The sequence below is a fragment of the Neoarius graeffei genome, chromosome 28, assembly GCF_027579695.1.
Source record: "Neoarius graeffei isolate fNeoGra1 chromosome 28, fNeoGra1.pri, whole genome shotgun sequence".
In the NCBI taxonomy this organism is placed as follows: Eukaryota; Metazoa; Chordata; class Actinopteri; order Siluriformes; family Ariidae; genus Neoarius; species Neoarius graeffei.
This window is the reverse complement of record NC_083596.1, coordinates 49,961,721-49,975,906: the sequence shown is the minus strand read 5'-3', so window position 1 is coordinate 49,975,906 and position 14,186 is coordinate 49,961,721. Positions and strand designations below refer to the sequence as shown.

The 14,186-nt window shown below is 42.1% G+C and overlaps 1 protein-coding gene across 6 annotated transcripts in view; it reads right to left on the bottom strand.

Moving 5' to 3' along the window:
* npas2 (neuronal PAS domain protein 2) overlaps positions 1–14,186 on the bottom strand; it is a 54,631-nt gene that overhangs the window by 23,955 nt on the left and 16,490 nt on the right. For 4 of the 6 annotated variants that reach the window (XM_060913249.1, XM_060913248.1, XM_060913253.1 and 1 more), the window contains exon 2: positions 13,261–13,349. The exons of 1 other annotated variant lie outside the window; for it this stretch is intronic. The gene's annotated coding sequence lies outside the window, so the exon portion shown is untranslated. Of the gene's footprint in view, positions 1–7,478; positions 7,586–13,260; positions 13,350–14,186 lie in introns of those variants that run through there. One more of the 6 variants, XM_060913250.1, reaches the window with a different exon arrangement.

Sequence of the window (14,186 nt, the reverse complement as noted above, 5' to 3'; positions counted from 1 at the left end):
TTAACTATAGTTGACTAGTACACATTGTCCCTATAATACTATACAGTAACTGTATCACAGACAATAAATATAATTATTAAACGAGATTATCTGTGGCTTCTGTTAGCAAATAAGGGTAAAATCTTTTCCTTCAACAATCCTGACGAATGACCAATGATCGACTGAGCGAGATATACGGAAAGAACTTTAAGAAACCAACGATTCGATACGATACAACTTAGAGTTGTTTCGCTGCCACTCTGAATGAAACTGACAGATACAGAAACCACACCTCCTCCCATGGGACTGACAAGCTAGCTACTGAACTAGCGTAGATTCTGGGAGGCAGGGCTTTGTGTACAGGTGGAGTCAAGGTGTGAACAAGTCTTTTGAATGTTTTTGTGGTGCAGCTCTGTTGTGTGTTTGCCCAATGCACCTTTAACGTACTGGACTTATTTTGGACAAAGACGAAATGTACAGAAGAACATTTTCTTCCGATAAGCAGCCTTGCAAGGGGAAATCCATACACACACACACACACACACACACACACACACACACACACACACACACACACACATTGGACAGAACCAGATGGAAGCAAAACTCATGTTTCAAGTAATTCAAAACTTTCTCCGGAAAGCAGATCTTTCCATCACCCTCATATCTGACTCCTGATTGATTGATACCTCAGGATACCTCAGATTTGTGGCTTTGCGGTTGGCTGAACTCAGCGGTTTGTGGGTTGGAGACGTCAATCAGCGAGTCTCTGTCTCTGTGCTATTGTAACAATCAAGAGGCTGTTTTTCCCAGTAACTAATACTGTGTGTGTGTTTTGAGTATTTGCATGATGTTCAGTTGAACAGAGGCCCAGTTGGGTGTCACAAAACACTTAAGTTTTATAGCTGAAATATTCACAGCCAGATATGGTATGTACGATACTATGAGGTCCTAAAGTGACACAATAAATATAAATACATGCATGGGCACTAGAGTCCTGCACGGGTCCATTTTTTGAGACCCGCACCCACCCATATCCGTACAGTGCATTACCCACCCACCCACTAACCCGTGGTTATTTCAAAGTTAAATCCGTACCCGCCTGGACCCGTTAACATTCTACCCGTTACCCACCCGTGCCCGTGAAAAATCAGACAAATCAAAAGTATTCCCACTGAGAACTTTATTTTTAAATGCGCCACTGAAAAAAGCGCGATGCCAACGGGATTTCAAACAATAGACCTAGGAAATAGTCAAGCCATAACTGGCAATAGCTACACGTTCACGTTTTTTTTTTGTTTCAAAATTTCATGTAGGCAAGTAATAGTAATAGTAACTGGAAAACGCGCAGAACATGTGCTGTACCGGAAAATTAACACAGCTGAAAACGACAGCAGCAGCAGGCTATAACAAAAAAAAAGAGTCAACCTGTCATATGCCAGTATTTTTTTTACATCCTTTGCACGCTGCATATCCAGTTACTGTATTGTTATCTTCGTCTGCTATTAAACCAAATTTAATCCAGATATCAGACTTTGCCCTGGGCGGCACGGTGGTGTAGTGGTTAGCGCTGTCGCCTCACAGCAAGAAGGTCCTGGGTTCGAGCCCCGTGGCCGGCGAGGGCCTTTCTGTGCGGAGTTTGCATGTTCTCCCCGTGTCCGCGTGGGTTTCCTCCGGGTGCTCCAGTTTCCCCCACAGTCCAAAGACATGCAGGTTAGGTTAACTGGTGACTCTAAATTGACCGTAGGTGTGAATGTGAGTGTGAATGGTTGTCTGTGTCTATGTGTCAGCCCTGCGATGACCTGGCGACTTGTCCAGGGTGTACCCCGCCTTTCGCCCGTAGTCAGCTGGGATAGGCTCCAGCTTGCCTGCGACCCTGTAGAAGGATAAAGCGGCTAGAGATGATGAGATGAGATGAGACTTTGCCCTGGAAGAGTCGTTGTTAACTATTGTATACGCACCACTAGACAACTTTGCTTTGATCTGCTCAGACATGCTGTTGCTACAGACGCAGTCGCGGCAAAGTGACGAAATAGCTGCGTCGCCTGGACTGCTGCGATAAGAAAATAGGCCTACGATAGATTAAAAAAATTAAAAAAATTAAAAAGCCTACTGAAATTATTACCATTTTGATTCACTTGCTACCCGTGCTACCCACCCGTATTTTAACCTGCCCGCCCGCATACCCACCCGTAAAATTTCGGAACGTTAAAAACCTGCCCATTTCGGCAACTTTTCACCCGTGTCCGCGGGTACCCGTGGGTACCCGACCCGGTGCAGGACTCTGATGGGCACAGGCACACACACACACACACACACACACACACACACACACACACACTGTTACCAGTGCTTCAGTAATGAGAAACTTATTATTAAAAGAACATTAGCAGAAGTACAAGATAGAAGGAAGTGTGTTTGACCCATATTTCAGCCACTCCCATTCACATTCTCTCACACACACACACACACACACACACACACACACACACACACACACACACACACACACTCTAATCATGTTGTTCCTCGTTAACCCTTTAACTGTTAATTCACAACAAAGTTAAGAACACTGAAAGAGGAACAAAGTATCTCTGGGAAAACACAAGCCAAGGCTTCAGTCCAATCCCAATAAACCAAGGTCCTAAAACAATAACAACTGGTCAGCGCTCCATCCCAAGAGTTTAAGGCCACAAAAAATAAAATTAAGGCAGTGTTACAATATAGTAGGCATCTATCCCCATGTTTGCAAAATGAGTAATTTAGGGCCCAATCTCAGAATATTAGGGGCTCATCCCAAAAATAATGTGCCCTGTCCCAATAATTTAGGGCTTTTTCGCAAACAAAAATGTCCCACAAAAAATAACATCCTCTTTTCCCAAAAAGTGAAAGTCTTCCTTCCATTAGACCCCATTTCAAAAACATAACTGAGCCCCCTTGTCCCAGAAAACTCTTCCCAATTGTGGCCACAATTATAGTCCTAACACATTAAGTTAGAAGTCTGTTCTAAGAAGATATGGCCCCATTTCTAGCAATTTAGGGCTCTAGCCAATAAAATACATTCTCAGCCAAATATACTGTATTATTCCTCCAACCCAATAAAGGCTATGCCCACATTAATACATTTTAGTTTTAAAAGGTATTTTTAAATGAAAACAACCTCTGTCCAGATGATCATTTTAGCTCTGTATCAAAAATAATCTCTGTCCATACTAACACACCTGAAAACGCATATCACATGGCTATTCACGTACACTGGGCATGTGTGTACCAGTATAAACAGTTGATACCACTTGTTTTCTAGCAGAAAAGGGTCATGTGACAGGGGCGTGATGAATCAAGGAAGGATACGTTGTGACCCAATCAGGAAGCAAACATGGATGTCTGCATCATCATCGTTTCCAAACGTTGCCATTTTTGCTCATACACTAAAACGATACCCTGGAATTTATAAACTAAATTGAGGCCAGCAGTGTTTCCAAAAGTTTCCATTTATGGGGCTCAAAAACTTCACAGTAATGTGGACGCCAGATGTAAACATAGCAAAAGTGATATGTTTTAAAACTGAAACATAGTGTGGACGTAGTCAAAGTTTGGGCCTTGTCCCAATCAACTAAAGTCTCATTCAAATACAGGATGGAAGCATTGGATTGTCATTAATTAGTTCCCCATTCAAATCAACATCAATTTTAAAAAATAATACTAATATTATACATAAACTGTGTCCCAATCCCACTGTTAGACCCCTCTTTCAATACATTAGGATGTCACTGCAGCAAGATATGGCTACATCCTAAAAAAAGTTCCTGTTAGGTCCAATGAGGTCCTGTCCCAATATCTTCAGACTCCTTCCAAATAAATACCATCCCAATAAGCTAGGGTCTTATTTCAGTAATCTAGGTCCTGTCCCAATATCCTACACAATCCTAATTTATCCAAAGACGCCCTGTGTCCGAATATTAGTGTAAGAAATTTAGAGCAAAACAAGTTCCAAGCAAGGCTTTCATTTTCCCATAGCAGCTTTTAATAAATGTGCTGTTCAGTAGGAATGATAGTCCCGTGAGCTGCCTGGCATCAAAAACAGGGCAAAAGGTCTGGCAACCATGTCAGTAAAGGTCTTAATTTCTGTACATTTGGGATCAGGGTGTAATTAGTTTCCTACTGAAATTCTTCAAGAACACAGAGGTTTAAGTAAACTTAAGCCCACTGCTAGAGGCTTACATTCAAAATATTATCCATGGTGCTGGAGCACAATAAATATGGCCAGCTGTTGATCAATTTCAGCTTCTGAAGTAGTTTAGTTTTGGTTTAGTTTAACTCTGCTCTCTGAGTTTAATCAAGAGCAGTGAGAGTGACCACACAGGCAAAAATGGGCAGGAAGGTCTATGATTAGTTCAATTTAGTACCATGTACATATTACAAACAAATATAACCTCTCTCTCTCTCACGCACACACACAAACAGACAGTATCATATGTCATGACCATCAGATTCCAGTCCTGGTTGAGGTTAACCACCGAGCTGATATGAGATCGGCATTCTCAACTTTGCAAGCATATCCTGAGAAAGATATTGGGAAAAAAAAAACAATTATAGAAACACAGAAATGCACTGCATAATTGCACCTCTATTAAACTCAGTGTAGTTTAAAGGAAATAATTTTAGCTGCATTGTTCGGGCTGCCAAGTGTCAAGGACAAGTGAGTTCTAATAAAAATTGTCCGCAGAAAAGAAATCATGTTAACATAACTCATTAAACAGGCCCTTCCAGCCATTCAGATGGTTTAGCCTCATGCAGTTTATTAGGTTAGAGACAGTCCCTGTTCTCTTGGTCTTGAAGCTCAATTTTGGACTTTGCTTATGCTTTGGGCCTAATCCCTGTTCCTGCTTCTTTGGATCCAGCCCTGAACCAATCACCCAGCCTGCCTCCTCACGACCCTGTGGATCAAGCCAAACTCATGATGACCCTGTGGACCTAGCCTGCCTCCTGATGACCCAGTGGACTCGCCCTGCCTCCTGATCACTCTGTGGACTCGCCCTGCCTCCTGATGACCCTGTGGACTCGCCCTGCCTCCTCATGACCCTGTGGACTCGCCCTGCCTCCTCATGACCCTGTGGACTCGCCCTGCCTCCTCATGACCCTGTGGACTCGCCCTGCCTCCTCATGACCCTGTGGACTCGCCCTGCCTCCTCATGACCCTGTGGACTCGCCCTGCCTCCTCATGACCCTGTGGACTCGCCCTGCCTCCTCATGACCCTGTGGACTCGCCCTGCCTCCTCATGACCCTGTGGACTCGCCCTGCCTCCTCATGACCCTGTGGACTCGCCCTGCCTCCTCATGACCCTGTGGACTCACCCTGCCTTCTGATGACCTTGTGGACTCGTCCTGCCTTCTGATGACCCTGTGGATTCGCCCTGCCTCCTCATGACCCTGTGGGTTCGCCCTGCCTCCTGATGGCCCTGTGGGTTCGCCCTACCTCCTGATGGCCCTGTGGATTCACCCGGCCTCCTCATGACCCTGTGGACTCAGTCTGCCTCCTGATGACCCTGTAAACCAAGCATGTCTCCTGCTGTCTGTGGACCAAGCTTGCCTTATGATGACCCTGTGGACCCAGCCTGCTTCCTGATGACCCTGTCAATCCAGCCTGCATTATAAGGACCCAGCCTGCCCCTTTACGATCCTGTGGAGCCAGTCAGCCTCCAGATGACCCTGTGGACTCAGCCTGCCTCCTGATAAACTTGTAAACCCGGTCTGCCTCCTGATGTCCCTGTGGACCCAGCCTTCCTTATGATGACCCTGTAAACCCAGCATGCTCTTTGATGACCCTGTGGCCCTGACCTGCATCCTGATGACTGTGTGACTCTGAATAAACCCATCCTAATCACTGTAGCCTGACAGGTTTATAGCACCAACTCCATGCACAGCACAACCAGCAAGTGTGGCCATGGCCTCCAATGAAAATCCATGATCCATGACCCCCACACATACACACAAAATCCCTGACCAGGTGAATCATCTTTAAAAAAAAAAACAACTACTGGCTGCATTCTGAACAGGTTGCAGTCACTTTCCGCTGAATTACGTGAAAAATTGGTAGTTGGGGGGAATGACTAGTATGAACAAACCAAACGCTGTCTGAATATTATAAGCAGTCAGCAACTAGCTGGAAGGATCAGGAAACCCTTCCTCTACTTATTAAACACAGCTTAATGTCACAAGGGGTGATGCCTGTTGGACACACACACACACACACACACACACACACAATGTTTAAGGATTAGTGGCATGGTGACAGCAGGAATTAGTTTCTGTCTCACTTATAACACACACACAGACTCATGCTAAGCAGACAGCAGTGATCTTTTACCAAGAAACAGGAGATTACAGGACAACAAAAGGCAGACCTAGAGAGATCAAGAAAGGTTCCATCTCCTGGTGCACTGAAAGAAACAGACTGTAATAAGTGATTCATCCATCTGGGTCTGTCGACTAATGATCTCATTCAGCGAGATAACAGATACATGGTAACACTACGGCTGTCCAAATCTCACCTTGCAATTTACATACAGACATACACACACAACATGTGTAGCACTTGTACAATGTACACCAAACCCCCGTACACAGCTGCGTAGTCTCAGTGATTGTGCTGCCTCGACCTGAAGGTTGTCCACATCAGCACTTTTATGGTGTTGGGAGAAACACACTGTACAACAAACTATCAGCGAAGTTCAAGGAAATTACGAGGGGGGTACAAGGTGGTGGTGGTGGTGGTGGGGGGGGGGGGGGGGTTATTAACTAGGTGTGTAGGTGTCAATACTGAAAAACATACACAACTGTGCACAAAAAGTAATGACAATACAAAGTTGGCAACACACAGGAATTGAGAAATACGTGACTCCTGAAAATGAAGGTAGCTATACACATTTACAAAAAAAAAAAAAAACACAGCTAATAAAGATACACTTACTGAAAATACTACGCATTGACTGACTATTCACTAACACACAAATACTGACACAGCCACGTACGGAAAAAAACACTGGCTGAAAACTGACATCACATATCACTGAAAATAGACTGAAACATATCTGAAAATACAACTACTGAAAACACATTGATACTAAAAAACATTGGTGATGCTCCATTACTGAAAACACATCTCCTGAAAAGCACAAAATAACTGAGAACACACAAGTACTGAAAAACATTAACACTGCTAAAACCAAACTGCATACAATTACTGAGAGCGCACACAGTGACTGACATCTCTCCAAATCACTCAAAACAGACATCGAAACATACAACTCCTGAAGCTACAAGGTGTACTGAAAACACACAACTACTAAAAAACACACAGTTATTGAGAACATAGAAGTCCTGAAAGCACACAAGTACTGAAAACACACACTGGCTGACAGCAGGGTAAGGAACAGGAAAATACGCAGACTGAGTCTATTTCTCTCTGTAACACACACACACACACAATTCTACTTTACCTTTCACTATTATAGCGGTGAGTCGCATTCCCGCAGTCTAACCATACCTCAGCAGACATTTTTCTGCCAACAGACAGCTGATCTGAATCACACACACACACCCCTCTGCTGCAAATGCAGCCCCGCTCTGAAAGGAGGAGACGGGCATAGAAACTGTGATCCTGCTTTCCACACAGAGCAACGCTGCACCGGTCGCTACAGGAAAAGTAGGTCAGCGTGGGGAGCAACACTTAACATCAACACACACACACACACATTCATTCATTACCTGAAAAGTACATTCAGCACATTGGAGAAGCAGCACAGGAAGACATGAAGACTGAGGAAAGGAGAAGAATGCACACACACACACCCGCACACACACACACACACACACACACACCATTTCATGTCACACACTATATATTTGCATCATCACACAGCAAACTCTGACACAAAGCATACCATAAACACACACACACACACATACACACACACACACACACACTAGTGTTGTTGTACTTGTGATTGGTATTTGTCTCAAGACCATTTTTTGAAGGTCTCGGTCTCGTCTCAGTTTCAGACACAGAGGACTCGAGATTTTATTTCAAGACCAGTCAAGACCACAAATGTGGGGATTTCACTAAATTGCCTGTGTATTTTCTGATTTATTGGTTCACATTGTTACTGTGATTGGATGTAAAATTTCCTGCTTCAAATTATTGTAAGCAATAGTGTGACTCACTGATAATTTGAAAAATTTCTTCCTGTTAACCGCTGTCACCCCTCCCCCACCCCTTCACACACACTGGTCTGGTCCTGGTCTAGACTCAGTCGCGATACACTTTAGTCTTGGTCAGGACTTGGTCTCGGTTTAGGTGGTCTTGACTACAACACACACATACACACACACCGAGAGAGAGCGCCTATGAAAACCCACAGTAACTAACAATGCACAGCTACTAAAAATACAAACCGAAAAACATGCAACTGCAGAAAAACACAACTATTTACTAAAAGTACAAAACTAGTGACAACACACAACTACTGACAATACACACAAAAAACACTAATACTGACAACAACACACACTAAAACACACTACAACTGAGAACACACAACTACTGACAACACACTTCCTACAGTAAAAGCACACAACTACTGACAACATACACTAAAACACACAACTACTGACAACACACACTTACTAAAAGCACACAACTACTGACAACACACACTAAAAGCACAAACTCCTGCCAACACACACTTACTAATAACACACAACTACTGACAACACACACTAAAAACACACAACTACTGACAACACACACTAAAAACACAACTCCTGACAACACACACTTACTAAAAAACACACAACTACTGACAGCACACAACTACTGACAACACACACTACAAACACACATCTCCTGACAACACACACTTACTAATAACACACAACGACTGACGACACACTAAAAGTACACAACTACTGACAACACACAACTACAAACACACATCTCCTGACAACACACACTTACTAAAAGCACACAACTACTGACAACACACACTAAAAACACACAACTACTGACAACACACACTTACTAATAACACACAACTACTGATGACACACACTAAAAATACACAACTACAAACACACAACTACTGACAACACACACACACTTACTAAAAGCACACAACTACTGAAAACACACTAAAAACACACATCTGACAACACACACTTACTAAAAGCACACAACTAATGACGACACACAGTAAAAATACACAACTATTGACAACACACAACTACAAACACACAACTACTGACAACACACACACTTACTAAAAGCACACAACTACTGACAAAACACAAAAAACACACAACTACTGAAAACACACACTAAAAACACACATCTCCTGACAACACACACTTACTAAAAGCACACAACTACTGACAACACACACTTACTAATAACACACAACTACTGACGACACACACTAAAAATACACAACTACTGACAACACACAACTACAAACACACAACTACTGACAACACACACACTTACTAAAAGCACACAACTACTGACAACACACACGAAAAACACACAAGTACTGAAAAAAGCTGAAAAGTTTTTGAAGTTTAAACACTCCGACACTTTCCTCTCCGTGACTTGGTGATGAGTTGTGTGTGTGTTTGAGGGTTAAATCCAGCGAGCGAGTGAGTAAGTAGTAGCAGCCTTGTGATTAGCCACAGATCATTTCAAAAGTACGCTGTAATTGTGATGAATTGCTAAAAGCTTTGAGATGATTCATCTTTTCATTCTGAGGTGGTGTGAAGAGGAAGAGAAAGAAGCTTGTATCCATCTGGCTGCCATGGCGAACACTGCATCACACATCACGATTCTGGCAGTGAGCAGTTTGTGCATGTGGAGTTTATTCAGGTCAACCATCACACTTTACCTCAGAACCTGCCCTCTTTTCTCCTGTCCCTCCTTCCTTTCATTCATTCATTTCTCTCTGGTTTCCCTTTTCCATTCTTCCCTTTCTTCTTTCTTACTTTCCTTTCTCTGTATCCCTCATTCATCTATTTCTTCCACTTTCTCCTTTTTTTGTTACTCTTTCTTTCTTTCTTCACCTTTCTTTTCTCACAGTACCTTTCACTTTCAATATTTTTTTCCATTCTCTCTCTCTCCTATTCCCTTTTTTACCCTTTCTTTTTTCCTTCTTCATTCCTCGTGATTTTCCTCCCTTTTTCTCTCTTTACTTACTTCTCTCCTCTTTATTCTTTTTTCCTTCCATATCTTGATTACGGGCAGCACGGTGGTGTAGTGGTTAGCGCTGTCGCCTCACAGCAAGAAGGTCCGGGTTCGAGCCCCGTGGCCGGTGAGGGCCTTTCTGTGTGGAGTTTGCATGTTCTCCCCGTGTCCGCATGGGTTTCCTCCGGGTGCTCCGGTTTCCCCCACAGTCCAAAGACATGCAGGTTAGGTTAACTGGTGACTCTAAATTGAGCGTAGGTGTGAATGTGAGTGTGAATGGTTGTCTGTGTCTATGTGTCAGCCCTGTGATGACCTGGCGACTTGTCCAGGGTGAACCCCGCCTTTCGCCCGTAGTCAGCTGGGATAGGATCCAGCTCGCCTGCGACCCTGTAGAAGGATAAAGCGGCTACAGATAATGAGATGAGATATCTTGATTACCTCTTTCCTTCTCTTGTTCCTTCATTTCTTATTTTCTCCCCTTTTTCCTTCCATCCCTGTTTTGTGATTCGCTTTGTCCTATTTTATTTATTTCATTCCCTCTTTCTATTGTCCTTCCTTCCTCTTTCTAGTTTTCTTTCTATCCTTCTTTCTTTTTTCCATTAACTTCTTGACATTAATTTCCCTCTGTCTTTCTTTCCTGTTTTATTCTTTTCCTTTTTGTCATATTTACCCTCTCTTTTTATTTTAATTTCTTTTTGCTTATTTCCTCTTCCCCATTTATTTTATTTTCTTCCTTTTTCATTCTTTTTCATTCTCATTCTCTTTTGAGTTTCCTTTTCTCTTTTCCTTCCTTCCTTTTTCTGATTTTCTCCTTTTCTGTTTTTTTTTCTTCCTTCCCCTTTTTACTTTTCTTACCATCATTTTTGCTATTTTCTTTCTTTCTTTCTTTCTTTCTTTCTCCTATTCTAGTTAAGCAATGAGCAGATTTTAGTCTGGAACAGAAACGCAGGATCGGTGGTCGATTGGATTGGATTTGATTTTCAGGTCTGATCCGGTGACAGACTTTATTCTGTGAACAGCACGTGTGAATGTGGGTCAGTGGAACGGGGGGTGGGGGGGTGGGGGGGGGGGGGCTGTTCACCAGGTTGCACACTCATCCACACTCAGAGCAGATTTTTGCTCTCACATCATGTTTAATATTGAAAATACAGATTTATGTCAAAGTGAAAATCAGAGAAAGTTGTGTCTCTGCACTGTTGTGATGAACTGAGCTGCTCTTTCTTCATATTTTAGCAGTTTCTCGAACTGAATAACTGAAAGGTTGCACCATGTGCTACTTGTAAAGACGTATCATAATGTGAAGTTTTCATCCCACTACATGTTAACTTCCTTCCTCGCCTGAAACACACACCAGCAAATTATCAAAGCATTAAACCTGGAATATTTTATGGATGTTAAGAGACAGATCTTAGACACCAGAGCCATCATCATTAAAATAAATAGATACATTGATAAATAAAATCACATTCGCCTTCATTCAGGCTGCTCTGTGAGTCATGTGCAAGTGTGAATCATATCAGAACGGTGTGTGTGTGTGTGTGTGTGTGTGTGTGTGTGTGTGTGTGTGTGTGTGACCCTACATTTGCACTACTTATCAAAAGCACCAGGTGATTATTCACTTCCTGCACCAGTGCGTGACTGAGTTACAATTCCAGCAGAAGCACTAAGAGACAGATGGAATTGAGATTTCTCTTGAAGGCAAACAAATCATTTCATTTCTTAATTTTACATGGAAAAAAAAAGAGCTACACTTGGATTACAAAAAAAAAAGAAATGTCACAGTGATACAAACTGCAATACAGACATGTTCTTATAATCCTCGATGCGGTAAAGGAGCCGTTTATGGAAGGAGTCTCCAGTGCCAGTGCTTTGTAACACTCACGTAAAGGTGTAACCTGAACTTTCTCGACTTTTTTTGTCTCGTTAACTTCAGGAAAGACAGAAAAAAGAGAATGACTGTTTCTAGCTGCTGTAATGCAAGCGATAACAGGAACTAACTCACTCTGCAGAATTAAATATAACCTTTAAATAAATCAAGCATTTCCTGTAGATCATAAACAATGAACGTCTGCGTCCTTACACACTCGAGTCAGGAAGGTGTGTGTGTGTGTGTGTGTGTGTGTGTGTGTGTTAAGCAGAAGTGGAGTTACTCTACCAAAGAACCAAGTACCAGGACTTTCCTGAATTATTATTATTAAAAATGAAAACTTTCTCAAGTACATTTACAAGAAGGAAAAAGACAAATGTTTTTAACTCCTTACATCTTTATTTTAGGCCTTCAAATTACTCATCTCATTATAAATCTGATTATCCTATCCACATTCATTGGATATGAGCAATCACACGCTCTGATTGGCTACTCTACTACTAGGATATCAGCTCATACACCGTGAGTAGAGAAAAACAAAATGGCGGAGCGGGTTGCTGAACCAACCGAGAACGAAATAAAAACTCTACAAGAAAAAAAACCCCAAAAAATTACAAAAAAAGGCAACAAAATATGGAATGAAAGTATTTGATGGTAAGAACGTAGTTTTTTTATTTTTCAAGAATTATTATTATCACATTTTTCACAAATTGCTCCTGTCGTTTCGCCGGTTAGTTTCCATTCTAAGCAGAAATGATTTTGTCGGACGTTTTGTGTAAAGTTTTTCTTGATTGAATTTGCAAAAAATAAAAATGATCTGTTTCTCAAAATCCAGTGAATGTGGATAGAATAAAACAGTTATTCCATTCAATCTCGTCATACATGGATGATAGACAACTCGGTGCTACGCGCCTCGTCAGCTATCAGCTCATGTACGACTCGATTTCGTGGAATAACTGTTAAATATTCCCTTGATATATTTGCTAGCAGGTTTTGTTTAAGCTCAGCGTTCATTTCTATAGAATTGCTTCAACGTTCTGAGAACAAACACGCTCAAATAAAACCTCTGACCGCTAACACACTTGTGCTAGCTTAACATCTTAGCATGCAGAGACATCATGCCGATCCATCTGATACTGTGGTGCAAAACTTCTGATGTAGACAGATTGAAAACGACACTCACAAGCTCTAGCTGTCGATTTATTCAAGCCGTCCTCAAGGAAATCCGTGAGAGTGTAGCTTCCGACTGAGGTTTCTTTCCTCGCTCGAGATCTGTCAAGGAAAGTGAGATGGAATTCATTAGCGTAGTCTCGCAAGTGTGCTTATGGGTTTGTTTACTCACACTCCTCTGACTTCTTGTCACATTTCGGCTGTTAATTAATAACGAATTGCAGCTCGCTGCGTCCACCAGATGCCAACAGGAAAACAAACACAGTCCAACAAAGTCCAGCTATCGGCTATAATAAGCATGCTAATCTAAAAAAAAAAAAAAGACCTGTCTATATTCTCACTGTATTAATATTGGATACACAAGGAAGGAAGGAATCTCCCACACACAAGAAAAATAAAACATTCCACTGCCATTCAGTTTATCACCTCATTTACAGGGAACACAATCTGCCTTTGAATTGCCTCTTGATTAGATTAGACGAGGAAGCAAAGCACGGATCATGTTTCACTCTTCACGACATAGTGGTAAACAGCGAGGTCATGTTTTTCAGAAGGTTGTTATTTTCCTCCGTTTGTTTTTTTTTAAATTCTGACCTCAGTGTAGAAACATGAATTGAGCCAGAATAAGTCCTCCACGGAACCTTTGTTCTCCAAAGAACAAACAACGTCCATGTCAAATACTGTCTTGGTCCTTAAGGTCCGATTATATTTTAAAGAGTTGTTCCGTTCACTATCCCAGGCGCCTGGAGATACAAAAGACAACACAGGACAAGGTACAGCACTGTTAGTACTGTTCTTATTTTGGTTCCACCGCCTCATTCATAACATCCCAGAGGAACTGAGGTTCCACCATATTGTTTATGACATCACAAAGGAAATTACATCCAATTGTCTCCTTGGTGACATCACAAAGGATGTGAGGATCCCAAATCCCCGATA